Source organism: Eulemur rufifrons, chromosome 30 (assembly GCF_041146395.1).
Source record: "Eulemur rufifrons isolate Redbay chromosome 30, OSU_ERuf_1, whole genome shotgun sequence".
Classification (NCBI taxonomy): Eukaryota; Metazoa; Chordata; class Mammalia; order Primates; family Lemuridae; genus Eulemur; species Eulemur rufifrons.
In genome coordinates this window covers 119,861,647-119,889,631 of record NC_091012.1, presented here as the reverse complement: position 1 = coordinate 119,889,631, position 27,985 = coordinate 119,861,647, and the positions used below count along the sequence as shown (strand labels likewise).

Below are 27,985 nucleotides of genomic sequence, written 5' to 3'. Positions count from 1 at the left end.
CTGCAGTGCTAAAGCAACCATGGACAACATTCTTTATAATCATGATTATAATCTGTTTTTTTTCCTTTTAATAGCAGATACTTAATAAGTATTGATTTATATTAGCACATTAGCCTTTTTTTTCTGCTATAACATAGCAGTTCATGGGAATCTTATTACTTCTCCTACGCCTCTCCATAATTTTTTATCTTAACGAAGTGAATCTACTGTGTATCAAGAAATTTGCTATATGATTACTTTGTATAGGTTATGTGGTCATATGCTCTAGGTTGATTATTTTGGATCTATTGAAATGGCTTCGGTGGATCTGGGCTGCAGCAACAAAAAGGTGTTATAAGGCCAGGGGCTCACGCCTGTAATCCTAGCACTCTAGGAGGCCGAGGCAAGTGGATTGCTCAAGGTCAGGAGTTCGAGACCAGCCTGAGCAAGAGTGAGACCCCGTCCCTACTAAAAATAGAAAGAAATTATCTGGCCAGGTAAAAATATATATAGAAAAAATTAGCTGGGCATGGTGGTGCATGCCTGTAGTCCCAGGTACTTGGGAGGCTGAGGCAGGAGGATCGCTTGAGCCCAGGAGTTTGAGGTTACTGTGAGCTAGGCTGACGCCACAGCAGTCACTGTAGCCCAGGCAACAAAGTGAGACTCTATCTCAAAAAAAAAAAAAAAAAGAAAAGAAAAGAAAAAAGAAAAGGAAAAAAAGGTGTTATAAAGTAAAAACAATGGAGAGAATGGCAAATAGAAGGATCAGGCCAATGAAAAAGCTTACATAAGTAGAGAACCTAAAACATTATGGTTATTTAGTGTCTCCCCCCATTATACATACTGTACCAATTAAAATGAATATAAGAGAATTTAGAAGAATATACACGGTTTTGAGGTGGGTGGACATGGACATATTCTCTGATCCTCAGATGACTACAAATAAGAAATCCAATTATTGGAAAGAAAAGAAAGTAGACTGTAGGCGAGGCATGGTGGCTCACACCTGTAATCCTAGCACTCTGGGAGGCTGAGGCAGGAGGATTGCTTGAGCTTAGAAATTCGAGACCAGCCTGAGCAAGGGCATGACCCTGTCTCTACTAAAAATAGAAAAATTAACCTGGTGTCATGGCATGCACCTGTAGTCCCAGCTACTCAGGAGGCTGAGGCAGGAGGATCGCTTGAGCCCAGGAGTTTGAGGTTGCAGTGAGCTATGATGAGGCCACTGCACTTTACCCATAGCGACAGAGTGAGACTCTACCTCAAAAAAAAAAAAAAAAAAAAAAAGAAAGAAAGAAAGAAAGAAAGGGAGGGAGGGAAGGAGGAAGGAAGGAAGGAAAAAAGAAATTGGACTGTAATAGAAAAGGTGAACAACTTCATGAAACTACTTATCCCAAAGAGTAGTTCAGACTACAACAAGTAGATAATACAAGTGGATTACAAAAAGCATAGATAAGTCTACGAATGGTGTAATTCAAGAAAGTTGATTTGAGATTTCAGTAATATCATCATGGAGAATAGCTCTGTTTATTTTTCAAAATTCCTTATTCAAAGTAGTTATTTCCATGATTTTATTTATATTGTCATATTTTTTAATATTTTGTTTTCTCTTAAACTTGTATTCTTTTCTGTCTTATCGCTTACATTTTCATGACTGTGGTATGATTTACTATTAAACAGGTTAATATAATGAGCTGATATTTCTCATTATATAACACGAAATAGCTTCAAACTGTGATATATAAAAAGCATAACATGATGTAAAGCATTTTGTGTTTTATCTAACAGAAATTTCTCAATCACTTAATCTGCTTAATATTTGTAGACCTTATATTATCAATGACTGCTATTTCAGCTTATTTTTATTTTATTCATGTTTTGAACAGATAGTACATGCATATGGTACAAGGTTCCAAAAAATACAAATAGTACAGAGTGAAAAGTAGACTCTTTTTTCTTCTGTCCCCCTCACTACCTGAATTCAACTGCTACTATGAGTTTCATCGAGAGATAGTTCATATATTTACAAACATATTTATATTCTTCTGTAATCCCACTTGACTCATGAATTCCACTCCAAGGTATATATATACTCAAGAAAAGTGAAAATATGTATCCACACAAAATCTTGTGCAACAATGTTCATGGCAACATTAATCATAATAGTGGAAAGTGGAAACAACCCAAACATTCATTAGCTGGTGAATGGATAAACAAAATGTGGTGTATCCATACAATGGAGTACTACTCCGCAATAAAATAAAGTGAACTACTAATACATGGTACAACATGGTTGACCTTGAAAACATTGTGCTAAGTTAAAGAAGGCAATCATAAAAGACCACATATTGTATGATTCCATTTACATGAAATGTTCAGAATAGACAAATCTATAGAGACAGAAATTAAATTAGTGGTTGCCTAGGGCTGGTATTGGTAGTAGTGGTGGGGTGATGCATGAAGAAGGAAAAGAATAGTGACTGCTAATGGCTAAGAGGCTTCTTTTTGGGAGGACAAAATGCTCTAAAATTACATGATGGTGGTAGTTGCACAACCCTGTGAATATACTAAAAAACATTGAATTGTGCACTTTAAATGGATGAATGATATGGTATGTAAATTATATCTCAATAAAGCTGGTTAAAAAATTTATATGTAATCAAGATTTTGACAAGCAACATCTGGGACATAATCAAATGCAATTTCAGTTTTGTTTCCAAACATTCTTTAAGGTTTACTTAGCATGGGTAATCTTTTCCCTGCTCGCATGTAATTAATAGAGACCCTTCTGGTCACTGTAACCCATAAGTATTAATTCAGTATTAGAACGTCTAGTCCAAGGTAGCATCTAACACTCTGAACTTGATTTAGTACTAAAGTGTGTCCCCTCCCCCAGCTTAGGCTGCTGCAGTCAGGAATATTACAGCAGAAAAGACAGGCATGGCAGGCATCTTTACTTCTCTTCCTTGGACCTCTCCTCTCCTGCCTGCAGCTTGCCAGTCCATTCGAGTATTCCAGGGACAGAGAAAGAGAGTGGTAGAAAGAGGTGATATAAAGAGATTTCTAAGCCCAATAGCTGGTTAAGTGCCCACACTCCCTTCTCACTCTCTCTCTCCCTCTCTCTTGCAGATTCCTTGGCGCAGGCTAGCCCATTTCTATTCTGTGTGAAAACTTGTCACTCTTTCCTTCTCTTCTAAGGATTTAGGCTTTACCACCAGTTTCTTGCTGCTGAGGTTCTTGTACTCCTGTAGGTGGCCACTAGATAGAACCCAAGTCAGCTCAATATTGGCTCTATCTTTGTTGTGTGTTGCTCCTTAGGATGACCATATAATTTATCATCTAAACTGAAACACTTTTGTGAGTGAAAGGGGATACTAATAACAATTACAATGGGACAACAGGCATAAAATGGGACTGCTCTGGGCAAATAGGTTTTATAAACACCCACTGCATAGAAAACACTCACACATCCTTTGCCTAAAAGTTTTGGAACACATCCTCATCTATTCTGTTGTGATGGTTGCTTTGCCTCTATCAGGTATGACGTGAGCCACATTCCTCTATGTCACCCAAGTACAAAGAATACATTCAATAGATTACAAAGAGGTCCCCTAGAAGATTCCTTCACTTGGCTGGAGATAATGGGTGAGAATCCTCAATTCTTCCTCAAGGAGACAGACAACAGCTCTTTCTAAAGTAGTATCTGCCCAAAATTCTCCCTCTGCACTTTCCCAAACCATGTAAAATCTGAAAGTCAGCAAGGAGTTCAAAAGTGAGGAACAGATGCTTACCCATTTCCTTTAAAAAATCTCTATTTAGTGATTTGTAACTCACACTAGTATTTCGCATCTGTTGTAACTTGATGCCTAGTTCCAACTTCAGTTTTAACATCTTATTTCATATATATTCTTTTTTTGTCCACACAAATGTGAGAGTTATTTTTGAAATATAATGTCAAAAGAGATGATTTGTCTTAGTGGTTAAGTGTGACACAGGCTTTGAAATCACAAAACCAAGGTTATTAGAGTTATGAATTTAGGGAAGTGACTTGACTTCGTGAAGTCTTCATCCCCAATAAAATGAGGACAATAATAGTGCCTGTGTCATAGGGCTATTATCATAAAAAAATCACATGTGTAAAGAAATTAGCATAATATGTGACTTGTGGTTTCATGTGCAATACATTAACTATCATTACTATGATTATTATTTTTCATATTTATATGAAATCATTAAGAACAGTGAAAAAAAATGAACCATGTAGTATGAAATGTCACAGATTACTTTTCAAGATACTATTCTAAGGTTTTTAAAAGCAGAAGATACCATAGAGAATTCCTAAAAGCACTAAATCACAAGAATATTCACATAGATTGAAAGGATAAACCTGGTTTATAGTAGGTACTCAACTAATATTGAATGAATTAAACAACTCTTTAACCATTAGCTAACTACAAAGTATAACCAACCATTATATTATACCGTATTAGTTTCTTGAGGCTATTGTACCAAATTACCACAAACCTGGTGGGTTAGAACAACAGAAATTTTATTTTGTTACAGATCTGGAGGGCACAAGTCTGAAATCTGCCAGGAACACAGCTTATCACAGGAAATAAGCCAATAAGAAGATAAGCTTAGAGCATCTTATGGTGCCAGAATGTAAAGAAGTCATTAAGAAAATAAAAAATGGAAAAAAAAGAATGCTTGATTTTCTGCATTATTCTAAACTGATAAACTTAGCCTGAGGTCTTGGGCTCCTTGCACCTCTTACAGAACAAAGGACAAGAACTTTGTGACAGCTATTTTTCTCCTTCATTCTTTGCCTATATTTTAAAGCATATTTAAATTATAGATGTTGAATATGTTAGAAAAGTGTCAGTGTTGATTTAACTTTTCAAAAAATGCCAGTTAATAAAAAAGATATATAGTTTTTAAAAGTGTTTTTGATTCTATTGTATTTAAAGACACACATGCATTATATATGAAATTAATTACAAAAGTATATGATAGCTATGGACTTTTTGCCTGTTTATGAAAATATATCTGAATTATAGCTGTAGTTTTTTAATAAACCTGACCTCCATAGCCAATCACTGATACTAAAAATATATATGTCATTTTATTTTTGGTCTTATCTGTGAATAACTTTGTCTTCTTTTATTTTTAAAGATACACAAAAGAATATAAATAGTTCAAAATGTAAAATGCCAACTGCCATAGGGGGAAAAAAATGTAATACTTTTTCCTTACCCATCACAAGAGTCATGACCAACACTTCTATAACAAAAGACGGATTAATAAGAGAAAAACACAACAAATTTAATTAATCAAAGTTTTATGTGACATGGTAGGCTTCAGAAATGAAGACCCTAAAGACCGAGGGAAAACTGTGTATTTTTATGCTTAGGTTCAATGAAGAATGGACAGCCATGTAGAAATGTGACTGGATAAAAGGGTATGATCTAATGGTAATAGACTGAGGGGGAAACTCAGCAAGGCCTATTTGTTCAGCGTCTTCCTGGCCTCTTTTCTTGGCATTCCTTCCTCCAGGTACAGGGCGAGATACCTGTCACATGAGAGTTTTCAGGAGAGAAGGGAGAATGTCACAGAGTGACATTTCTAGATTTTATGGCTGGCTTTGGGGGAGAGGAGTTCTAGTTTCTATGACCTGCCTGGGTGTAGGGTTGGAGAGGAATTCTGGTTTCTATGAAACATTTTGGGGGAGAAAGGGAAGCTGGAGACAGGAGGGCAGGAGAAGGTCAAAGACACCTTACTTCTGAGGCCTTCCAATTTCCTTCAGTTCAAAATATTCAGCATACAATGGTGCCATACTTTGGGGTATTGTATTCTGAGCCCCAACACCATAAACATATCTTTTACTGCATTACCTTAAAAAATAACCGAGGAAATTTGCTTAAATTATATAGAGAGATATTTTAATGTTTCTATCGAAATATAGACTAGTATAGTTTTTGAAGTTTAAATATCAATTGAAAAAAACAAAAAAAAATCAATTGAACATTGTTAATCTTAAATTTTAAGCTATGGATTATTTTATCCTAAATAATTATCAAAGAGATAAAAGAGTATACACTTACAACATTACTTTTGATTTAAAAAGGAAAAAAGGTTAGTATTCTCAACTCTAAATAAAAATCAATAGCAGTAAGGAAATATAGTACTGGCTAAAAGAGATGTCTTGCTGTTCATGACCCTTGAGTTCATGCTTATTATGTTTGTGACCTTGGGGAAGTACTTGACCCTCAGTTAACCTCAATGTCTTCAGCTGACAAATGGGAGTCATGATAATGATATATAAATCATAGGACTTTTTTCTATCTTAGATAGAAAGGGGTTAAAACAGTGCCTGACAAATAGACAACAATTAGCAAATGTTAATTATTATATATTATATTAAAAATTAGGTGTTTTAATTTTTTGATATGCCTCTTTGTCTAGACTGAGCATCTTAATGACAGAGAGACCATATCTTAATAATTCTTTTTTTTTTTCATTTTGGCTTCAGCAATTAGCACAATTTCCATCCTTAAATGCTTGAATAAATGACTCATTGGTTTAATGAATAAATCGTTGGCTGAGTTAACTATAAAGTACATGAATAAATTAAATTAATTTAATTTATTTAGGAAATCTTTACTTTTAGTATTATATAGGAAATGGCACACATGCACACACACATATTGCTGAGCCAAATGCATTTGAACATAGACTGCTCCATTTATAATGTATCTAAAAGTGTTAAATTATGGGTTTTGATTCTTTACATTTCTAGGAGAGTTCTGTAGATATTATTAATTTTTTTTTTTGAGATAGAGTCTCGCTCTGTTGCCCAGGCTAGAGTGAGTGCCATGGTGTCAGCCTAGCTCACCACAATCTCAAACTCCTGGGCTCAAGCCATCCTCCTGCCTCAGCCTCCCCAGTAGCTGGGACTACAGGCATGCGCCACCATGCCCAGCTAATTTTTTCTATATATATATTTTTAGTTGTCCAGCTAATTTCTTTCTATTTTTTTAGTAGAGATGGGGTCTCGCTCTTGCTCAGGCTGGTCTCGAACTCCTAAGCTCAAACGATCCGCCCACCTCGGCCTCCCAGAGTGCTAGGATTACAGGCATGAGCCACCACACCTGGCCTTCTGTAGATATTATTAAAACTTTGTTTACCTAAAGTGTTAAATATTTTCTTTTAATTTTAGACAATTGACTAAAAGAAAAGCTTGTGTTATTAAAAATATTGCTTTTTTACACACGTTTTCTGCCTTATTCTCTGAGAGGTGACTGACAGAAATCTAACTGAAAATAGTTCAAGGAAATATACTGGCTCAGTAACTGAGCCTCCTAGGGATAGGACTGTCACTGTCCTGAGAGCTGAATCCAGAAGTTCAGTGGATATTATCAGTATTTAGTCTGTTTCTCTATCTTTCCTTATCCTCCTCCTTCTCCTTGTCCTCTTCCTTCTCATCCTGCCCCTGTCTCTGTCTCTGTCTCTCCATCTCTTAACTGTTCTTTTCCCTATACCCCTATGGTGACTTCATTCTGAAGTTAGGCTCTATCCCTCTGGTGAGTAAAAATGGCCCCTGGAAGCCTCAGACTTATATGATCCTTGGTGCCCCCATTTCAGAAAGCTCAAGGTTTTTGTTTGGTCTTACTTTGATCACAGGCCCATGCCTGAATCAACCCTGGTGGCCAAGGAGATATAGTACTCTGATTGGCCAGTCTTGGGCCATATGCCTACCCCTAAGACCAGGGATAGGGTCAGCCAACGTGAGTCACGTGTACTGAGAACTGTGATCTGTTCTCCACACATATACTGGGTAAAAGCAAGTGTATGTGCGCACGCACACACACACATTTGTGCACACACTCACATACCAAAATATCACATCTCACTGTGTTAATGACCCTGTGAGAACAATTGGACAAGGGAGGCAGCTTGGCATACTGAAAAGATATAGGAAGCAGATCATTTTGACTTCTTTATATTTTGACTATTTGCTCTTAGCCTAGTTATATAACCTTCCTGAGCATCAATTCCCTCACTGTAAACTTGGGACAATATACAAGATTGTGATTAAGATTAAATGATATATTACATAAAGAATAACCTAACCTAGTACTTAGCACATAGTATATATTTTATATATATTATATGTATAATAGCTTATCCTTTCATAAAACTACTTCAGGATTCAGAAAAGGGAATTGAGAAGTGGGGAAAAGATATAAAATTTGGAGAAATACCATGTGTTCTCTGTATTAAAAATTAACTTTTTATTTTAGAAGTGAGTTAGATATGCGGAATTATTACAAAGTTATTGCAGAGACTTCCTGTATACCCCACACTCAGTTTCCCTTATTATGAACAACTTGCATAAGTATGGTACATTTGTCATAATTAATGAGTCAATATTGGTATATTATTATTAACTAAAGGCAATATTTTATTCAGCTTTCCTCAGCTTTTCCCTAATGTCCTTCTTATGTTCCAGGATGCCATCTAAGATACCACATTACATTTAATCATCATATCCCCATAGATTCCTCTTGGCTGTAACAGTTTTTCAGATTTTCCTTGTTTTTGATGACATCCTGGACAGTTTTGAGGAGTACTCACCAAGTATTTTGTAGGATATCCCTCAGTTGGGATTTGTCTTATTGTTTGTTTTTTCATCAGATGTTTCTGGGCCAACTATAAGGTCAGGGACTTGTCAATCACTTTCGGCACTGTAGCTTAGCCCATTATCTGTCATATAGTAGGTGCTGAATAAATATTGTTCTGCTGGAGGCCATTATCCTAAGTGAAGTAACTCAGGAACAGAAAAATAAATGTTGCATGTTTTCACTTATAGGTAGGAGCAAAGCTATGGCTACAGAAGGACACACAGAGTGGTATAATGGACATTGAAGACTTAAAAGGAGGGATAGTGGGAGGGGGTGAGGGATGAAAAATTGCCTATTGGGTACAACGTGCACTATTTGGGTGATCAGTACACTAAAAGGCCAGACGTCACCACTATACAATATATCCGTGTAACAGAACTCAACTTGTAGACCCTAAATATATTTAAATTAAAAAAAAATACGTTCTGCCAACTGAAAGAATGGATGCGATGGCAGAGACTACTGGTTGCCTCTCAATATTTTTTCCTTCCCTTCTGCCTTACTGACAAAAACATACTTTAAAAAATATACGCTTAATTATTCATTTATTTATTTTATTGAGGTGAAATTTATATAAAATCAGCCACTTTAAAGTGAACAATTCAGTGGCATTTAGAATATTGAAAGTGCTGTGCAGCTATCATCTCTATCTAGTTCCAAATATTTGTCTACCCAGGAGCAAACACCTTACCCATTATGCAGGTGTTCCCAATTTCTCCCCCTTCCCTCATCCTCAGCCCCTGGAAACCACCAATCTGCATTCTGACTCCATAGATTTGCCTATTCTGTATATTTAACATAAATGAATTCATACAATATGTGACTTTTTGTGTCCGGCCTCTTTCAGTTTGCATAATGTTTTTGAGGTTCCCCATGTTTTAGCATGTATCAGTACTTCATTTCTTCTTATAGTAAAAGCCTTATTTTATTTGGGATAGCAATGACCAGCTTAAAAGAAAATTACATTCCCTTTCCTTCTTGCTCCTAGGTTTGGTCATGTGAGACTGGTCTGGCCAGTGATGTCTAGGAGTCCCTGAATAGTGCTTCTAGGCAGTTTCCTTACAGGGAGCTGGTTCAGCTGGCAAGCACCCTTTTTGCCCTTTGCGCTTTCACTTCTTCCTTCTTGAATTACAGTCACTATGGTGAGAGCTCTAGATCCAAGCAACATAACACAAGATGATAGAGTAAAAACCCAAAAGGATCTGGAGTCTCTGAAGATACCATGCAGCTGCCACACCAGCCATTTAATCTGTACTTTAGACTTCTTTCATGTAAAACAGAAATGAACATCTAATGTCCTTAAAAATATTAATATAGTAATACATATTTTACTGTGCATTAGAAATCCATCCAAACCTTTCTTGCTTTGAAAAAAAAATGCAGTCAAAGTTAGAGATGTTTCCTGACCAGTGGGTTTATTATAATTCTGAATTAAAACTAGGTAAGAGAATATTTAGGGCTGGACATGGTGGCTCATGCCTGTAATCCTAGCACTTTGGGAGGCTGAGGTGGGAGGATCACTTGAGGCCAGGAGTTTCAAACCAGCCTGGGCAATAGTGAGTCCACCATCTTTACAAAAAATAGAAAAATTAGCCAGCCATGGTGGCGCATTCCTGTAGTCCCAGCTACTTGGGAGGCTGAGGCAGGAGGATAGCTCCAGCCCAGGAGTGTGAGGTTGCAGTGAGCTGTGATGACATCACTGTACTCTATGCCAGACAGCAGAGCAAAACCCTGTCTCCAAAAAAAAAAAAAAAAAAGTTAGAATATGCAAGTATCCACTGATTATTGCCATTATCATCCTTAGCTTATGACTATTTCTGTATTCCTAGCATGGTAGAAAGAAAAAGGCCAGAGAATTATGTCTGAAATTGGAGGTTGCTGCCCTGTAGAGTGGGTTAATTATCAATACACCAATATAGACTCCATCTTAACATGTGTGGCCACCCTATTCCAGAAAATAAACCCATGATGTCCAAGGCAACTTTGCAGCCCTAACTAAAAGGTGAGGCTATTTGTGTTGCTTGCTGACATCCACTTAGGAGAGAATGAAGTATGATAATGTGGAGTATATAATCTGTTGATTCATTTATTAAAAGTATATGACAGATGGATACAGAGATAAATAGCCACCTACCACACTTATTTAACGTATAAAAAAAGATAGTCTTCATAGAACACAAAATATGATATGTACTTGAGTAAAATAGAGGTAACAATTCAATGTTGGAGCTGCTAATAGATTGGAGTAATGATCATTAAACTTGAAGGTGAAGATGAAAAAAGTTGAATCTGAAGAGCAATGAAAAGCCAATGAGGGTTTTGAAAAAAAAAAAAGTGTGGGAAGGGGAAAAAGTTCTTTTAATACAAGGAACATTTTCAATTAAGTGAAGAAGATAAAGTAATGAGGGAACTGGAGCATGGAGTATGGCTGATATGTGAATGAAAATACTGAGTACACTGAGAACAATTTTCAGAGTGAAAATAAGCTTAAATGAAAAATGTGTCCTGATGAACCACAATTGTTTTGATATTTGTTTTTTATGGTGGCTTCAGGATAAACTTTCTGAGACAGAAAATTAATCGTGGCTTAAACCTCAGGGCCATGGTAAGTCATTCATCAAAATACATTTATTGAGAACTTACTATGTTCCAGGACTCTGCTAAGCACAGGAGATTAAATAGTGAATTAAAAAATAAGGCTTTTGCCCCCATTAATATTAGGTTCTAGTGGAGGAAAAACAGTGAACAGATAAGTTAACAAGTAAATATCTGAAGATACAGGTAATAGTGTCACATTTTCCCAATTTTAATTCCAGCAGTAAGAACATAGTATAAAATAAAGCTAGATGTTATTGGAAGAGAGAGGTCAAGAATGTAACTTTTTTGAGGATGAATCATTGAACAAGTGCATTTGCATCTGGCCATTAGTGATGCATTTTGGCATCTTTATGTCCTCAACTGTCCTCAGTCACAAAAAAGGATGGACATGAGCAGAGGACAACGTAGAAAAGGGTGGACATACATAATAATATGAGACCTAACTCAGTTTATTTTCTAATTATTTGTTGGTTTTTAAATTGTAAACATGGCTTTGTCTGTAGGCTGATATCACCTGAATTGTCTGATTATGCTAGTATGCAGCTTAAAATAATGATGGCAATAATATGTTTCTCTTTAAGTTCAAGTAAACATCGTTAAAAGAAGCACGAATAAAGTGAAATATGCAATGGCAAAGAAGCAGTATAATAGGGCTCCGTCGCTGGGTCACAGGTCCCAATGTTAATGAAAAATGAATCCTTTCTTTTTTTCTGGAATAGAATTTCAGGTAGATGGAGACTGAAAAATCTCCCTTGGACGGCTCAGCTTCATTACTTCTGAGGGTCTCTTTCAGTGCTTAGTGGACATGACAATTCCTAAACTGTCTACAAAAAAGTATTAATTATTTAGGTAATCAAAACAATATACTTGTTGATTCCCCCCTGCCATATTTATTATTTAAAATGGAAACAGATTTAATTATTTTCTGGCTGTTAAAAAACACGAGCTCACCGGAAAACTCTGGAAAATAAATAGCCAAATTACAAATAATGGTTTTCTCCCATGGAGGGATTTCAGGTACTTTTACTTTCTTCTGTTTATATTCCATATTTTTTCCCAGTGAGTCCCACAGGGAAAAACTGAGATGCCATGAGGGGAGACCATGTGGCTCTTGAACAGATGGGGCAGGGACTGAGAAATGGTACAGATCTAATGGTTCCCTGCTTTTTGTTCTCGCCCAGGGATCCCCCTTTCCTTGGGAAAATGTAGGTGAGTCTTTTCCTTTGACCCCAAAGAATTCCTCAAAAACTGGGTGGGGCTACATTCTACACTTGTATTTATTACCCATCATTCCACAGAACCAAGCACATAGTAGAAATTCAAGAAATAAAATATTTGATTGATTTTATTTAATGCCTCATTTTCTGAAAGTATGAAATACCATTATCTGATAGAGATATGGTTAAAAGCATTCTATAATCAATTTCAGGAGAAGGAAATACTCTATAAAGAGCTAGTCAACTTGATGATCTTCTATGAGCAAATACCGATTTGTATTGTTTTACATCAAAAAACCCGTATGTCTGTCTGTGTGTCTCTATGTATATAATATTCATTTAAAGACTAAACTTTCCCAACAAGCTTTAGTGAGGAACTCTTTTTAATTAGGTTTCCATTCTTCTTGCCACACATTAGTGTCTCTGTCTCTGTTTCTCTATCTCCCTTTCTCTTTCTCTCTCTCTCTCTCTCTCTCTCACTCACACACACACACACACACACACAGGTAGAAGAGCAAAGGAGGAATGCTGCATTAGGGATGTTTCCAAAGTAGGTTAATGTAAATGAACAAGATGCCAAGTACAGTATGAAAATTGACATTTATTACCACACTCTGCATGAAGATATTTTCAAAGCTTTGCCATGCATATGAAAATAGTCAATTTTTATGCTCATGTTTTCATTATTCAGTAGCATGCATTACTTTCCGTTGTTCCCAAATGCAAGTTGTAAATCTACTCAGAAAATTTTGCCGATGTAAGATTCTGCTTAGTATTTTGTGGTTGACCTGATCATTTCCTTTCAACCAGAACGGTAATTCGATGTAAATGAGTAAGAATAAATAGAAATGGGAAATCGTATATTTTTGAAATTTTAAAAAATAATAAAATTAATTATTAATTTTAGTGACTTTTTTGGCCACATTCAAATCCATATTTTTATCTATGGAATTAAATTTTGTCATCATAAACATGAAATATATTTTTTGTTCACAGAATAGGGAAATTTTACAAGCCCCATTCATCTATTCAGTCATTTAGCTATTCATTCTACATAGATATTTGACTTGATTTACTTTCTTTTTTTAAGTATTTATAAATTTCATGTATTTTTAATTAGACAAGTAATACACAAGTCCATTCCTATTATTTAAAAAAATTAAAAAATAAAACAGAGAACATCCTAGTCTCCCTTGGCCACTACTTGCTCTACTCCCCACCTTCTCCAAGCATCACGATGTTTTAAGGCTAGGACCAATCAGACATTTTTTACGAAAATTTTATGGATTGTTTTGTAGATCATTTTTGTAGATCTTGGAGGATTTCCTTTCTCGGTACATATAGGCTAACTCATTCTTTTTAACTGATGGAAGAGTATTTCACAGACTACACAAAAAAATTATTAAATCGTTTCTCTATTGCTATTTAAGATTGTCCAAATGTTATACCATTACAAACAATACTTCATTTATAATCCATAATTATGCCTCATTGTACACATAAGCAAGTATTTTTCTGGGATAAACACTAAGAAGTGGAACTGATAGTCACAGGGTACAGGCATCATTAATTTTAATAGATACTGCCAAATTGCCCTCCAAATGTCGGTACTAATTTATTTTCCCTCCAGTAGGATATAAGAGTTCACAGGCCCCTTATCTTTTAGAAACACTGAGAAGAGAAAATGCTACTGACATGTTGTTTTAATATGTGTTTCTCTGATTTCTAGTAAGTTCAATTTTTCACATTCTTACTGGATATTTTGTCTTTCTTCTCTTAGAAATACCTGTTGATAACCTTTGACCAATTTTTTATTGATTTGTTTTCTTTTTCACTGTTTTCTAGATAATATTTTGTAAATTGTTCATTTTCATCCTTTGTGGATTTTATACGTTGCAGATGTTTTCTTAGAGTGTGTTGTTTATCTTCTTTTACTTGGCTTAAGTTGTTCAAAATTTTTGAATTTTTACAAGATAAGTGTAACAGTCTTGCCTTTCATGTTTTTTCCCTTTGCTGTGGTTATTTAAGAAAGCTAATATCAAAATATAAACTCTAGTTTATTTATAGCTTTTTTTAAAGAAAGCAACTTGATCTGTAATCCAACTAGCATTTATTTTGTGAATGGTCTATGGTAGAAATTGGTGTGTATATGAATATGTGTGTGTATGCATGCATAATATATGACACTTTCTTAGAATTATTGAATCACCTTACAAATCAGAGTCAATTCACTACAGAGTATTATTAACTTAATTACTTGGGTAATTAGCAAGAGTTTTATATTTGTTTTCCTTATGCTCTTTAATAGTTCCTCTGAAATAGGAAAGTTACTTTCTCTAACTGTTGGAGTTATCACCAAAATAAATTCCTTCTTGTTTATTAAGGCCAGTCAGTTCTTTGATTTAAAGCCTAAAATGCTCCAATCAGGAACAGATCCTTTTCTTCTCCCTTTTGTGTTGATATTAATATCCTCACCCAGGTGGAGTTAGTAATAATGTAATGCCTCTTTCTTTTCCTTTTAAGGACCCTTATGATTACATTGGGCTGACCTGGCTAAACCTGGATAACCTTCCTATATCAAGATCTGTGATTTAATCACATCCACAATGTCCCTCTTGCCATTCACAAATTCTGGGGATTAGGATGTGGACCTCTTTAAGGGGCCATTATTCTTCCCTCCATAGTATCCATCTCTAGTTCTACTCACTTGTCACCAGTGTACGAGTGTCTGTAGAGGGAGGCAGAGGGTAAGAGTTGGGAGGATTCTTGGTTGACTTCAGCTGAACTTAAACCTGTGCTCTCACTGGGGCAGTTTCACCTAAAAGGGAATGTGGCTAAGTAGGCACTGTAAAATATACTTCTAGCATCATCCCTGAAATAAAAGAGTTTATATATCAAACCATACGATAAAATTAAATGATTTATTTTTGTAAAGCAGGTAGAGCAATGCCTGAGCATAGTAGACATTATATATGTATTTGTACTTGTTAAATAAAACCCAAAAATAATGTCCACCAGGAAGGGCATTTCAAGCAGAGAATTGATTTGCAAATGTGATATATCCTCTCGACCCAGAGAGCTAATGGATTTTATGAATTACTTTCCTCGGGGTATACTAAATCCTCACTGTTGAGTGTCAGGAGAAAATACACCTTGACAAGTTTCTCCAGTGGTAGTGATGATTATGTATGGATTATATGCTTAATTGTCACATTTTTATGAGAAAACCAGCTTAAAATCAAGAGTGAAATGTATACGCAGAAAAATGGCAGTACTAATTGGTCTATTCCATACTTATTGAACACTTACATACACTGTGCCAGATGCTACAAAGCATCAGTGATGAGTAGACAGTCCTTGTGCCCAAGGCTTTTGAAGTTTAATAGGGCAGATTCTTCTGGATATGTAAATACAGTAGTCCCCCCTTATCCATGGGGGATAGGTTCCAAGACCCCCAGTGGATGCCTGAAACAGTGGATAGTACCGAACCCTATTACGTCAATTGGCCCATGTTTCTGATCATGTCTTCCATCCACAAATTTAATTCCTTTTCCATCTGTCGACTGAAAAAAATTACAAAATCTATAAATTTAGAAAGGAGAAATATATTTCTAAAAGAGGGTATTACAACCTGCAGGCAGGAAGCAGAACCTCCGGATAAAACCATAAAGCAGGTGCTTTGAAGGAGGGAAGGTGAGATGGGAATTTATCCTGAATGGGTTAGCCAAGTATACATATTTAACAGGTTAAAGGAGGAGTATGAATATTCACGAGGGAGCTTACTAGTACATACATGCTAGTAAGCTAGCATGTATGTTACGTGTGTCTCATGTTCACTTTGGAATGGAGACTTAACATTTAAATGTAGTACAATTAGGCCCTATACATGCAATGGTGAAGCAGAGGACATGAAGGCAGTCAGTGCACAGCCTCCATAAACTGACCAGAACCACTCGGGGGGAAGGTAGTTACTTTTCAGGAGAGAATGCATTATGAAACTGGTCAGCTGTCATGTGGAAATCGCAAAGGGGAGGGGAGTCTGGCCACAGAGTCAGGCGATTGGTTGAAGTCAGTGGAGAAATGAGTCATTTATTTCTTATTTTTCAACGCTAATATCTGCTTAAATCTTAGGAAAGAATTCTGGTAAAAGATCAACAAGTAAGGGAGTATTCTGAGACCAGTATACGTGACCAGCCTCCATCTAGCCAGGGCCAGGGGACTTATTTTAAAAGCTTTTCTGAGGTCTCCTTAGCCAAAGGAGCTCCGTTCTATCTGTTGAGGGGCTTAGGATTCCGGTGTTAGTTCACACATCTTAATTAAGAACTTACCAACTCACTGAAGCTGTAACCTTTGCAGTTTGAGGTGCAACAGCAAAAGTAGCATGAATTTCTTTTTCCTTCTTCACAATTTCACAGAGAGAAGATTTGTTCTTACCATAGATCTTAGCAACCTCAGCATACAATTTTTTTCCTTTCCTCATTAAGTCAAGAGCTTTCATGTTTCCACTTGAAGGAAGCACTTTCTGGCTTCTCATTGGCCTATCCGAATTGTCAGCATCACTACTCTGTGCTTTGGGGCCATTATTAAGTAAAATAAGAGTTACTTGAACACAAGCACTACAATACCGAGATAGGTAGTCGATCTGATCACTGAGATGACAACTAAGTGACTAACAAGTAGCATCTACAGGCAGGTAGCATCTACAGCATGAATCTGCTGGGCAAAGGAATGATTCACATCCTGTGCAGGACAGAGCAGGATAGCATGAAATTTCATCACGCTACTCAGTTGACCGAGGGTAACTGAAACCACAGAAACCACAGAAAGCTAAACTGTGGGTAAAGGGGACTACTGTACTTATAACACAAAGTGAATTACATGGTGGCCTAAAGAAAATATAAAACAAAGAGCTATAAAAGAGTATAAATGAGAGTGATTACTCATGTCTTAGAGTAAGTAGGTAGCATTTGTAATGAGCTTTAACCATAAAGGTGAAAATGAGACAGGGGCACTCCAGGCAAGGATTTAATATTACCTAAGATAACGAGATAGAAAATCCAAGGATTTAAAATAAAAAAACTTTGGCAGAAATAGAGGATGTTGCACCTGTGATCATAGCAAGAGAGAAAATGGAACAGTTCAATGTAGCTTTTAGATCATATCCCAGTGTAAGGAGGATGTGCTTAATTCCATAGGAGGTAATGATTTTTGAAGAGGAAGATATGTCATCAAGTCCACTTTTGGGAAAAATTGATTCATCTGTCATGTATTAGATAAATTGAATGGAGGTGAGATCAGAAGGAGGGATAACAGTTAACAGTTTGTTAGTAAGTGGCCTAAGTGAGAAATAGTGAAGCCTTTGACTAGGATAGTGAGAATGAACTAGAAAGGAGAGGGTGAGTATGAGAGACACTGTGTAAAGCAGAACCCACATGATTTAGCAACTGATTGAGGAGGGAAAGGAGGGGCCCATAATGACTGCTTTCCTGCTTGGATGACTAGGATAATGTGGTATCAGAATAGAAACAAGAAATTGGGCAGATGCTGTATTCTGGTCTTTAACTGAATGAATTTAAGACACTAGAAGAATTTTGAGGGTGACTGTTTCAAACAAGTATTTGAAAATGAGGTTGGAAGTTCTTGAGAGATAAAGAAAGAGAAAAATATTTGGAGGTTTTAATATAAAATAATCTTAGGTGGGTATGAGGGGCTTTGTAGTTCATTAATCCTATGAATTCATCTTACTTGAGTCCCTTTCCCCATATCTGCCAAATCGTTGTCTATCCTGTATTTGAACTTTGAGTCTATGACATCCTGAAACAGGCATTTCTCTTTTGCATGATTTGATTAGAAATGTCTTCTTTATTCCAAGCTCTCCAAAGTTATTTTCATTTGAGTCTAGTTATACATCTTGGGACCCTACCCTAGAGCATTTGAAGTTCTTCTTTCTCACAAAAGCTTTTCTGACATTTTAAGAATGCTATAAAGTCCCTATGTAGCCTACTCTTCTAGTAATGCAGGGAGAGTAAGCTCAATTAATCTAATTTTCAAAGTTGAATTAAAAATCTCTGATAATAATCAATAGGGTCTCCCTATAGACAGATGCCTGAGGGCACATGTCCACCTGTGTCACCTCTCCCCTTTCGTATGTTCTTATATTCTTTTATAGGCTAAACATCTAGTTAACACAATGGCTCATGTGATGCAGTTTCCAGTCACAGCTCTGTCTTTGTTCTAAATAGTATTGAGAAGAACAAGACTAGTGCCTCCCTTGGTCTAAATACTGTGATTAAAATATATATATATGTGTATATATATATATATATATATATGCTAAAATTAGCTTGAAGACATACCCTGGTTCACTCATAGCACACTGCCATTGATGTCTGTTAATATTCTGCAGCTGACTGTGTAACTGATTGGAGGTTTTCCTCCATTGCTGTTATATTTCAACTCATTATATATGAGGTCCTGGAATAATATCATTTAGTTCAATGTTTTTTTATTATAATATTGAGAAAAAAATTGGTTCCCAGCAGGGGTCGCTGTCTATGTGGAGTTTGCACTTTCTCCCCATGTCTGCATGGGTTTTCTCCAGGTACTGGTTTCCTACTGTATCCCAAAGCTGTGCATGTTCAGTTCATTGGCATGTCTACATGGTCCCAGTGTGAATGAGTGTGTGTGAGTGCAACCTGCAATGGGATGGCAAACCTAACCAGGGCTGGTTTCCACCTGGTGCCCTGAGCTGCTGGGAAAGGCTCTGGCCACCTGCAACACTGAACTAGAATAAGCCGGTACATAATTATCTTACTTTTTAATCAATCTTTTAAAAATACATGTACATCTTACATGTGTTTCAAACTTTAATATCAGAAGTGTTTTTTCTTTATTTACAAGTTTGATGATGTTTTTGTGACCAGAATTATGCCAAAGGAACCTAACTCTTGTTTATATCAATTAGCCTGTGGTAAGATTGGCTTCATTCCGATTAAAATTGCAGTTTCCAGGAAACAATAGATGACATTAAGTAAAGACTTACTGTAGTTGACCAACACTCTAACCTACATGATCATTTAGATCTCAAATCAATTATAGTTATCAGGTTGCCTTTAAAAAATCTCCCTCTAAGTCATTGTTGACAATGTAGAATGGTAAGAAACATAAAGAATGGAAAAACAAGCACCACATGCACTCACCATCAAATTGGTATTAACTGATCAACACTTGAGTGCACATATAGTAGTAACATTCATCGGGTGTCAGGCAGGTGGGAGCGGGGAGGAGATAATGGGTATATTCACACCTAATGGGTGCGGTGCGCACCATCTTGGGGATGGACACTCTTGAAGCTCTGACTCAGGTTGGGCAAAGGCAATATATGTAACCTAAACATTTGTACCCCCATAATATGCTGAAATTAAAAAATGTTAAAAAAATGAATAAAGGTAGTGGCATCGATATAGCAGGATTCTTCCAGTTTGATAGTAAGTTGTCAAAGGTCTGATAAGAAATTTAGTGGGGACTTCATTGAAGTGGTATAAATGTAAAAAGTGCTTTTTAAAAATAAGATGGCACTGTTGTTGTATTCTGAATTTATTTATATAAAATGACACTGTTTTAGGTGTTGAAAGTCTGGGCTTTTAGCCGGGCTTTGCGGGCAGATCATTTGAACTCAGGAGTTCGAGACCAGCCTGAGCAAGAGTGAGACTCCGTCTCTACTAAAAATAGAAAGAAAATCAGCTGGACAACCAAAAATATATAGAAAAAATTAGCCAGGCATGGTGGCACATGCCTGTAGTCCCAGCTACTCGGGAGGCTAAGGCAGAAGGATTGCTTGAGCCCAGGGGTTTGAGGTTGCTGTGAGCTAGGTTGACACCACGGCACTCTAGCCTGGGCAACAGAATAAGACTCTGTCTCAAAAAAAAAAAAAAAGAAAAGAAAAGAAAAGAAAAAAGTCTGGGCTTTCGGATCAGCATACCCATGATCAAATCCTCTTCTATCATTTACAATTTATTTATCCTTTCTGAATCTATTTCCTTAAGTGTTAAATGAGGCTATTAATGCCTCCTGCCTAGGATATTGTGAGGGTTGAGGAGATAATGTGCATAAAACACTTAATACCTTGCTTGGTATATATTAAGTACTTGGTCGTTATTTTTCCATGAAAGTCTGATTATAGTATAAAAAGATTACTTTATGTCCTTTGAATTCATTTTCATGCTGAAAGAAAATGGTATATTTAAATACTTGGAAAGAAACATCTAATGTATATGGTGAGCATTTTTATTTTTTTTCTAAAAGTGGATTTTGATTTGCTCTATGTTCTTTCCATCCTTTATATAAGCAGCAATACTTATTTATCTTGAGGCCAAGGATGAAGTCTAGCAATCTATGGCTTTGGTGTTCTTACTTTTGTGATCTTGTCAAAGCTGACCTACCATCATTATCTGTGACCCTCAAAATCCATCCCTGTTTATAAAGAGTATTCTATTACCCATTTGTCTTTACTCACCCTGAGTAAAGAAGGATGTCGGGAAGATGGTGGGCATTCCCCTCCCACTACTGGTTCTCCTCGGCTGTGTTTAATGTGCTATTAAACCTATCCCTGGAGGTTTTAATTTTATTTATTATATTTTTCATTTCGGGAAGTTCAAATGATTTTTTTTTCAAATCAGTTAGGCAATTTTGTAGACAGATATAAAAATATCTATATAAGCTTTATGCTTATCTTTTATTTCTTTAACCTGCTTGTTTTAAAATTACTGGCTAACAACTCCAATATCTATACTTGTACTACCGAGAGCAATAGTTGCTCTCTGCTCTTTCTGATGATTCTTGCTCTAGGCACCTTATTTCCTTTTGTACTAAGTTGTTTTGTTTTATTTTGATTGCAATGAGCTCATCATTTTCCTTGGAATATTATTTGGGGTGATTCTCTGAGGCCTAAGATGAAGGGAACTCTTGTAGAGAGGATTTCCATTAGCCTTGGCAGGTGCCTGGGGTGTAACCACTCTGGGAGCACTATAAATTAAATGAAATTCATAGCTTGAGGTTTTGGGGACTATAAGTAATAAGAATTTGTGCTGTAAGTCTACCTTAAGGATATGTAAGTGGTGGAGAGGGTCAAGTTTAGTCATGTTTCATTACTTTTCTTGAGGATGTAGCCCTTAACTTTACTGGGTAGAAGCTCTCTTCAATTTGGGATTTGACCAAGCACCACCCAGCTCCCCATCCCCATCTCTTCAGCCCTGAGCTACCATTAAACCTAGGCTCAGGCTATTGGAATTACCAGGATCAGTAAATGCCCTCAAGAAAAAATGTCTTCACTGAGCCACTTAACTCTTTGAGCCCTGGTTTTACTTAGATTTTGACATAGGATTTCCTATCTTGTGAACTATTTGATAATTTTCAGAAAAAACAATTAACCTGTTGTTTTGACTTATTTTCATGGAAAGTTGGTCCAAATAACCTAGTTTGTAATATTGCTAGAAGTTCCCTGCCATTTCTTACTTAGGAGTTTAGGGGTTTTCTCAACCAGATTTTCTTTGTTTGTTTGTTCGTTTGTTTTTGAGAGAGTCTTGCTCTATTGCCCAGAGTAGACTGCTGGCATCCACCTAGCTCACAGCAACCTCAAACTCCTGGGCTCAAGCCATCCTCCTGCCTCAGCCTCCCGAGTAGCTGGGACTACAGGCATACACCACCACGCCCGGCTAATTTTTTCTTCACTTTTGCTCAGGCTGGTGTCAAACTCCTGACTGTTATGGTCTGAAACTCGAGGAATGACCACCTAAAGACCGAATTGAGCCAAATTAGGAGTCTTTATTAGCTGGCCAGCAACTACCCTCTGTACTGCCAAAGGCGGCGGCACAGAGAGTAGCGCTTAACCGGAAAAGAGGAAGGGTTTTTATACTATTCTACATAGGGGTCTTATGTGACTCTGAGTATACCAGGTGGAGCCAGTTTTGCAATAAACTCAATTACCAGGGGGCCTGGGACCTGCCTCAGACCACCTGTTTTGATTACCCTCTATACGCAAGCAAGTTTACAGAAGCAGATAGCATCAGTTAAGTTAAGGAACATTTCTCAAGCATAGTAAAATTTAACCTGTATACAGCTGGAGGATTTTAAACAATCAGTTATAAGTTACTTTGTTTTCTATTTTATAGGGTATATTTCCTTTCTGTACATAGGTCATGCAGCCATGAGTCATCTACAGCCACAGCCAAAATGGCTGAACCATAGCTAAGTGGCCAGCTATAGGCCCTGGATTTTCTGGATTTGCTGAATAGGCCGTTAAACTGACCTCAAGCGATCCTCCTGCCTCAGCCTCCCAGAGTGCTAGGATTACAGGCGTGAGCCACCACACCCGGCATCAACCAGATTTTCTATTTGACATTTCAGATTTCTTGGCATAATTCTCATTCTCTGACCCTATTTTCTTGCTACTGGCAGCTTTATTTCTCATCTCCACTTCAACTTTTTTTTTCTCCGTTGGATAAATTATATTTCTTCAACACCTTGAAACAGTTAACTCTCATTCATAGATGTGCTAGGAAATTTATAAAAAATAATCTTTAAAAAAACTTTCAAGATTGTTTTGGTGTGTGATTTAGGAATGGATGCAAGTCTTAGGAGAGAGTCAGGACTTGGCAAATTGGGTGAAATAAAAGTTGTGAAGCAAAATATTCATGGATAGAAAGAGAGTATTATTTAGATGATTGACCAGACCATTTAGATTTTCAGAGAATTAAATGAAGCCAGGAAGGGGTTATGGGAAATAAACTGATTAAAGCAGGTAAGACAGGAAAGAATGATGGAGGAACTGGAGGAACAGGAGCATTTTTTAATCTTGGAGAATTATATCATGTATTCATATTTTTTTCAAAATCAGTTAATGATGAATTCGATCATTAGCGGGAGCGGAGAGAGGACCCCAGAGAGCCCTGTGCAGCCCCACCGCCACCGCCGGCCTAGTTACCATCACACATCGGGAAGAGTCACAGCTGCTGCAGCCGGCCCCAGTCACCACCACCGCAACCATGAGCAGCGAGGCCGAAATCCAGTACCGCCCGCCGCGCGCCCCCACCCCCGTCCCCACCCCCGCCCCCTGCCGCCCCTGCCGCCCCTGCCCTCAGCGCTGCCGACACCAACCCCGGCACCATAGGCAGCGGCGCAGGGAGCGGTGGCCCGGGCATCGGCGGCGCCTGCCGGAGGGGATAAGAAAGTCATTGCAAGGAAGGTTTTAGGGACAGTAAAATGGTTCAAGGTAAGAAACGGATATGGCTTCATCAACAGGAATGACACCAAAGAAGATGTATTTATACACCAGACTTCCATAAGGGAGAAATAACCCCGGGAAGTACCTTCGTAGTGTAGGAGATGGAGAAACTGTGGAGTTTGATGTTGTTGAAAGGAGAAAAGGGTGCGGAGGCAGCAAATGTTACAGGCCCTGGTGAAATTCCAGTTCAAGGCAGTAAATAGGCAGCAGACCGTAACCATTATAGACGCTCTCCACGTCGCAGGGCTCCTCCACGCAATTACCAGCAGAGTTACCAGAATAGTGAGAGTGGGGGAAAGAATGAGGGATCGGAGAGCGCTCCTGAAGGCCAGGCCCAACAACGCAGGCGAAGGCTCCCACCTTACTACATGCGGAGACCCTATGGGCGTAGACCACAGTATTCCAACCCTCCTGTACAGGGAGAAGCCATGGAGGGGGCTGACAACCAGGGTGCAGGAGAACAAGGTAGACCACCAGTAAGACAGAATATGTATCAAGGTTATAGAACACAATGCCGCAGGGGGCCCTCCTCACCAAAAAAAAAAAAAAAAAAACAGCCCAGAGAGGACGGCAATGAAGAGGATAAAGAGAATCAAGGAGATGGGACCCAAGGTCAGCAGCCGCCTCAACGTCGGTACCGCCGCAATTTCGATTACCACCGCAGACGCCCAGAAAACCCTAAACCACAAGACGGCAAAGAGACAAAAGCAGCGGATCCACCAGCTGAGAATTCGTCCGCTCCCCAGGCTGAGTAGGGCGGGGCTGAGTAAATGCCGGCTTACCATCTCCACCATCGTCCAGTTTAGTCATCCAACAAGAAGAAATGAATATGAAATTCCAGCAATAAGAAATGAACAAGATGGCAGCTGAAGACCATAAGTGCTTGCTTTTTGCCCGTTGACCAGATAACTAGAACTATCTGCATTATCTATGCAGCATGGGGTTTTTATTATTTTTACCTAAAAACGTCTTTTTTGGTAATAACAAACGTGTTTTTTAAAAAAGCCTGGTTTTCCTCAATATGCCTTTAAAGGTTTTTAAATTGTTTCATATCTGGTCAAATTGAGATTTTTAAGAACTTCATTTTTAATTTGTAATAAAAGTTTACAACTTGATTTTTTCAAAAAAAATCAACAAACTGTCAAAAAAGTCAACAAACTGCAAGCACCTGTTAATAAAGGTCTTAAATAATAAAAAAAAAATCAGTTAATGAACATTAGAGTATATACACATAAAAAACAGGGCTGATTTGTAGTTTTCCCTTTTCTTAGAACTAATTAGCAGATATTTTCTATAACAAAGGACTTTTAACCTCAAAAGAACATTTTTGATACATTTTCTCATCGAAACAATAGCTACAAACAATAGAAAAACAGGAAGTTTATAATACAGAACACCTGAAACTTTATTATTTTTGTCATCTGGGGATACTAGGGAGAAATCAAAGAAAGTATAAATCTCACCATGTTATCTTCACATAAAATTTTTCCCCTTGCTATTTTTTCTTACTCGAAACATGTTAATGTACTACAAATGAAAGAGGATAAAATACTTGAAAATTTTCTGGATTATACTCTGTAAAAAATGTATATATAATTCTTCATCTTTGATTTTCTAAGTTTTTCCAGCTTTTAAAGTTGCTCAGCCACTATTAATCACTTATTGAGCTCCTCCTCTGTCCTTGACAATATGCTGTTTTGCGTGTAGTTTCTCATTGAATCCTCAGGAAACCCCTGTGAGTTTCCAATTATTATTTCCATTTCGCAGGCAAAATTGAGACTCATAGAAAATAAGTGACAAATAACTTTATTGCTTATGAAGATTTCACCTATATTTACTTTGATGTTCATTTTAATTGTGATCTTTATACCAAGCCTGAGATAGTCAGATATTGTTATTCATTTTTTTATACATGAGAACAAAAAGGCTCGATCCCACTTTTTTTTTATTTCAGCTTATTATGGGGGTACAAAAGTTCAGGTTATATATATTGCCCATGTCCCACCCATCCCTCCCAAGTCAGAATGGTTTTTAAGTCACAGTCTACTAATTCCACACTTCTTTGAAAGATAAACACATGGTGATGATGATGATGACTTTAAAGATTATACAGGGTTTGAGATTTAGAAAACCATTATTATTCAACACTAATTTTACTTAATACAGATTCTTCTTGACTTACAATGTGGTTATGTCACAATAAATCCATCTCAAGTTAAAAATATCATAAGTCAAAAATGTGTTTAATGCACCTAACCTACAGGACATTATAGCTCAGCCTAGCCTACCTTAAATATGCTCAGAACACTTATATTAGCCTATAGTTGGGCAAAATCATCTAACACAAAGCCTATTTTATATTTATATTAAAGTATTGAATATCTCATGTAATTTATTGAATACAGTACACTGCAGAGTATAGCATCAGTTGTTTACCTTCCTGATTGTGATCTTGTGGCTCGCTGGGAGCTGTGGCTCATTGCTGGTGCCCAGTATCGAGAGAGAGAGTATCATAGTGAATATCGTTAGCCCAGGTAAAGATCAAAATTTAAAATTTAGAGTACTATTTCTCCTGAATGTGTATTGCTTTGCACCATCCTAAAGCTGAAAAATTATAAGTCGAAGCATCATAAATCTTGGACTGTCTGCATATGTATTTATTATATACCTTATAGAAAAGGAAAAATAATTTTCCCTCTACCATTCTAAGTTCCTCACTGGGGTCCCAGTAACAAAAGACAGATTACCAAGAGAAAAACAAACAGAAGTTTATTAATGTGTATATCTCATATATACATGGGAAATATCCAGGGAAATGAGTAAATTCCAAAGAAGTGGCTTAGAATTCAGGCTTAAGTACCATCTTCAGCTAAAAAGAAAGGTGTGTAGTTATGGGGATGACCAGGAAAAGTACAGTGCAAGAGGAAGGTTTGTTAAGCAGATTTAAGTCATTCCCTTCTTTATTAATAAGAATCTTTTGTGTCATCCTTCTTTTCCTGATACAGAGAGAGAGAGAGAGAGAGAGAGATATTTACAAATGAATATTTCCTTTGCCGATGTAAATTTAACCTTATAAAAAGATAACTTCTACTCTATTTTCAAAGCTTCACCTGTGTCTGCTGCTTCTCAAGATAATCAGCTCAAAAATCTTATTTTTTTTAATCCAGACAACAACTCGAACCAGACAAAATAATTCTTATGCTAAAGAGGCATATTTTGGTATAGCATATTCTGATCTCCTACAATGTTAATATCTAATGCCATGAAAATAACCCAAGGAATGAACACAATGTGTGAAGAGTTCTAGGAAGAACATAACAAGTAGACTGTATAATTATAAGTGGCAATCTGTGTCTCAACAGTTTCTTTAGCTTTGTCAAATATAATTTCTTAAAGATACTTTTCAATGTGCTTCACTGATTACAGCCAGGAAATATTTGTGGCATAAAGCTGTAACCCCCAAATAGCAATTTGTTCTTTCTTCTTTGGTGTCAGAAAAGTCTAATTTGTAAATTTGGGTGTGATGATCAAAGTAAAAATGAGTGTAAGGTATTGGCGCTCTAAAATTTTGCTGAAAATTCAGCTCACAAAAGGCAGATGAATTGGAGAAAAGGCACACAAATTTATTTAGTGTGTGTACATGGGAGCCTTCAGAATAAAGACCCAACCCTCCCCCTCAATGGGGTGCAGAAGCTTATACAACATGTTGAGGTTACAGAAAGAATGGGGACTTGAATTCTGGCAAAGCAGGTTATGGGAAGTGGGGAGAAGAGGAATTCTGTTGAGGGGCAATAAATGATTATTAGGGAAAATTTGATGGGCTTGAAGAACATACAATCGTCTGGGGCAAAGTCTGTTAGGCCTGTTACCAAACCAAATTGGAGTCCACTCACCCAGCACAGCAAAGCTAGACACTAAAGTTAAGAGTAGCAGGGGCAGAAAGAGGCATTTTATTGCATGGTGCCATTCAAGGAGTATGGGCAGCTAATGCTGAAGTCCTGAGCTCCCTGATGGCTTACACATAAGGGTTTGTAAAGGCAGGGGTGCATTTCAAGAAAGCAGAAGTTTCAGACAAAATTGTAAATCAACACATAGGCCTGGACCTTATTAGGTGGGATATCCTGAAGCAGAGGCCCATGGGTCATGGGTTGATTCAAACATTCTTAGATTAGGAGAAAGGAATATTAAGATGGATGTGACTTTTCCCAGGCCCCTCAGGGAGAAATATA

General features: G+C 37.1%; 1 protein-coding gene and 1 pseudogene across 1 annotated transcript in view; both read left to right on the top strand.

Annotated features, from left to right (window-relative positions):
• IL1RAPL1 (interleukin 1 receptor accessory protein like 1) overlaps positions 1-27,985 on the top strand; it is a 1,283,297-nt gene that overhangs the window by 712,171 nt on the left and 543,141 nt on the right. The window lies entirely within an intron of this gene.
• On the top strand, positions 23,518-24,526 carry LOC138378501 (Y-box-binding protein 1-like; annotated as a pseudogene).